Here is a 4,302-nt window from a genome sequence, read left to right as displayed (position 1 = left end):
TTTTTTTTTTTTTTTTTTTTCGGAACCAGGCATTGAACTCAGACCCTGCATTTGCCAGGGAAATGCTTAGTCTACTGAGCCATTTCCCAAGTCCCAAGAATGTGGACTTTCTATCTGTTTTTCTTAAGGCCCATTTCTTTGGTACTGGATTATTCTGATAATTATGGTTCCCACAGTCACAGTGTTGTCATATAGTGGAGAAAAACTGATTAGAGTAGGTATGACATCCTGGCCAAAGTAGTACAGTTAGCAGTAACAATAGACTCATTCACAGCCTGGCTACTGACAAACTTGTCACTATTGGCCTGGTATCTTTAATTGCAGGAGCAAATTATTCAGTATAATATAATCCAGCTTAGACCAGGTGCTTGTATGTGATGTTTTTCTCCTTAGTAGAATGACTTTGCTCTGTTGTAGGGGTTTAAAAAGTAATAGGGAGTAGGATGGAAAGGTATACATATTAAATATAGTAGGAGCATAGTTCAAGAGCATAGAGTGATAACCCAAGTTTTGGATAATTATAGGACTTTAGAGGGAAGGAATGGAGGAGAAAGCGTAGGAATTTTGAAGTGAACCTGATAGAGATCTCTTCAGTGTTTACTCACATGAAAGTATCATGATGTCTTTTTTTCCCCCTGTGGTACTGCTGGGCCTGAAGGTCTGTGTAGAGCCATGGCCATGGGTCTATATTACAGAGGAAAGATTTTGTTAAAGTTGTCAAGAATAAGGCCTACTTTAAGAGATACCAAGTGAAGTTTAAAAGACAACGGAGGGCAAAACTGATTACTATGTAGGAAATGCTTGGTAATCCAGGACAAAAATAAGTATATCACACCTAAATACAGGATGATAGCTCATGTCACTAACAGAGATATCATTTGTCACATTGCTTATGCCCATGTTGAAGGGGGTATGATAGTCTATGCAGCATATGTACATGAACTGCTGAAGTACAGTGTGAAAGTTGGCCTAAAAAATTATGCTGCAGCATATCCTACTGGCCTCCTGCTGGTCCACAGTCTTCTCAGTAGATTTGTCACAGATAAGATCTATGAAGGCCAGATGGAGGTGACTGGAGATGAACACAACGTGGAAAGCGTTAATGGCAAACCTGGTGCCTTCACCTGCTATTTGGATGCGGACCTTGCCAGAACTACAGCTGACAATAAAATTTTTAGAATCCTAAAGCGTGCTGTGGATGGAGGCTTGTCTATCCCTCACAGTACCAAACCATTCCCTAGTTATGATTCTAAAAGCAAGGAGTTCAATGCAGAAGTACACTGGAAGCACATCATGGGTCAGAATGTCGTAGATTATAAGCATTACCTAATGGAAGAAGATGGAGATGCTTATAAGAAACAGTTCTTTCAGTACATAAAGAACAATGTGACTCCAGACATGGTGGAGATGTATAAGAAAGCTCATGCTGTTACATGCGAAAATCTAGTCTATGAAAAGAAGCTGAAGCAAGAAGTTAAAATGAAGGAGTGGAACCATCCCAAAATGTCCCTTGCCCAGAAGTAAGATCAGGTAGCTCAAAAGAAGGCAAGCTTCCTCAGAGCTCTGGAGCAGACTACTGAGAGTTAAATCAAATTTCTGAGAAGATTTTTCAGATAGACCAATAAACTTATTCATCAAGCAAAAAAAAAAGTATCATGATGTCAAGTGAGATAGTTGATGAAAGAAAGATGGTGAGTAAAATAAAACAAAATGAAAGGTTAGAGATCTAAATCATGATGAGAGAGAAAACAACATAGAAAAGAAAAAGAAAAGGAAAAAGATAAAAAATGAGGAAAAAATAAAAATACAGGAAACATAAATAACCACACACAGGGACTGGGGAGATAGCTCAGCAGTCTAAAGTGCCTACCTGGCAAGTGCAATGTCACAAGTTTGATCCCTGGTACCACATGCTGTGCTGTTCCCTGGTCCCTGGGTGTGCCATGCTGACTCCAAAACCTGGCATGGTGGTGCACACCTGTAATCCCAGTGCTGGAGAGGCTGAGAAAGGAGGATCACTATGTGTCTGAACTATGTAACAAGACCCTGTATCAAAAGAATAAAAATAAAAATAAAAAAAATACACAGAATATGACAAATATACAAAAAGAGAAACAAAACAGGACAAAACAGAAGGAAAAAATAAAAGAAAAGGCAAAAATAAATCCCCCAAAACAAAAACAAAAATAAAACAAAAACAAACAAACAAAAACTAATCCAGCTGACTACTAAGATGAAAACCCATGAGACAGAAAAAAAAATAAAAGTAGTGAGATTCATCTGTGTACAGTTCTGTGGTAGGTCCAAGTCTGATCTAAGAATATATACTTTAGCCAAGATTGCAGATGGATTTGTGCTGGGTTTGGATCTGATCTTTGTTTCTGGATTTGGGGATGGCATTCATTTTCTGTGGCTTGAATTCTCCCCAATTGTTTAAAAAAGAAAAAAAAAGATCAAAAATATAAAAAGAATTAAAGAAAGAAATAAAGGAAAGCAGAAAGCGATGTGGCCTTGCCCCTCCCCTCCATTCCACATGTCTTTGTTCCCTAGTACAAGGCTGGCTCACCTTACTTATCACCTGCTGTCTGGTATTGTTACTATTGTTTCAGACTTTAGTGAGCCACTACTCGCACCTGTCCATCTGTGCTCACTATCTGGGGTCCTACTGTATCATTGTTTTTCCCCCAGTTCCCCAGTGTCTGGTTCCTTAGTCCTGTCAATAGAATGCACTAGAACCAGTATCCAACTCACTTCCTGACAGTTGTAGTAGCTCTAGGTCAAATGTATTATCAGATTTGATCCGTGTAAGTTATTATTAGTGAAAAAAATTATTATCAGTGTGTTGTTCCCTGCGGTCCAAGTTTACTCTGCCTTGCGAAGATTGGTGTTACTATTTTATTATGAATGTGACTGAAAACTTTTGTGGTCTTAGGTTGTACATGTGCATGTGTATGTGTGTGTGTGCACACTTTAATTTTGCTCTTCATTATGTCATCTTCACCTCTGTGTTTATTTTATATATTGACTTTCATCTCATGTCCACTCCTTTGCTCTTCTTTTTATTTGACATTTAATCAAATTGTATTGCTCCTTCAATGTCCATACCCTTATCCTTGAATGTATTTGTTAAAGCTAAAACCACAAGATGAAACCCTAATTACAAGTGTATTGTATAGTAGTGTGTAGTGAATACAGACTCAAGATAACCAGAGCAACATATAAATCATGAGCAATACAAAATAATGTGTGAAACTAGTTGGTGATTAGCAATGAGTGTGGTGACATAACACAGATACTGTGATTTTATAAAAAGGAAAAAAATGTCTTTGTTCATAGTTTTAACATTTTTAATAGTCCCAAAGAGGTATGACTGAGTTTCACAAATACTTCTTCTTTGTTATGCTTTGTGTATATTTGTCCACCCAAAGCCTCATGCAGTCATCAAGGCTCAGTTCTACAGTTTGTGATTAATTCATCATCCAAGGCTGTGATTATGGGTCTGAGTACTGCTGGGATTATGGGTCTGAGTACTGCTGGGATTATGGGTCTGAGTACTGCTGGGATTATGGGTTTGAGTATTGCTGGGATTATGGGTGTGAGTGATACACCCAGCCTGGGGTAGATAGCCTGAATGTAATTTAAGAGAGACAGAGACAGATTTGCTGTTTGTAGCCATTGTTGCTGCTGCCCCTCCCTATGCTCTCTGCTCTTTGCCACCTCCCTAAAGGGTTGCTCTCTGTCATGTGCCACTCTGCCTTGGAGCCAGCTGAGTATGGCCTGAAACCTCCAGTAACTGTGAGCTAAATAAAGTTTCTCTTCCTTCATTTTGTCAGGTATTTGTCCCAGCAATGAGAGAAGAGTAACTGAGACACTCTTCTATCCATTGAGAAGATATGAATAATACTGACTTTAAAAAAAAGATAAGCACCTAGAGAATAAAGAGAAGAAACCCAAAATATCCTGAACAGATTGGACCATCAGCCATTAAATGATCCAAGGGTTGGCTGAATGCATTTCTAAATGAGACATACTTATTAGTAGTTGAATTTCTTAGGATTGGAAACAGCTAATTTTAAATGTACATACATTTGAGTAATTTGGGGAGGTTGGTAAATATTTTTCATACATTCATCATTTGTGTCTCCAGAGAGATGTGAGATTCATTTTTGAAAGAAATTGAAATCTGAAAAAGGATGGTAGAAGGGTTCAAAGTATGCGTGAAATGATTATTGGTCATCAGTACCTTCAGTGACTAGATTTTAGCCAAAGTTGGCTCTGTTTTTATTTGCTTCTGTGAATTAG

General features: G+C 38.1%; 1 pseudogene; it reads left to right on the top strand.

Annotated features, from left to right (window-relative positions):
* Window positions 1–912: 912 nt before the first annotated feature.
* LOC101574266 lies at window positions 913–1,524 on the top strand (annotated as a pseudogene).
* The last annotated feature ends 2,778 nt before the right edge of the window (window positions 1,525–4,302 follow it).

Source organism: Octodon degus, unplaced genomic scaffold (genome assembly GCF_000260255.1).
Source record: "Octodon degus isolate 3935 unplaced genomic scaffold, OctDeg1.0 scaffold00073, whole genome shotgun sequence".
Classification (NCBI taxonomy): Eukaryota; Metazoa; Chordata; class Mammalia; order Rodentia; family Octodontidae; genus Octodon; species Octodon degus.
Note: the sequence above shows the minus strand (reverse complement) of the source record. Positions and strands in the feature narration are given on the sequence as shown.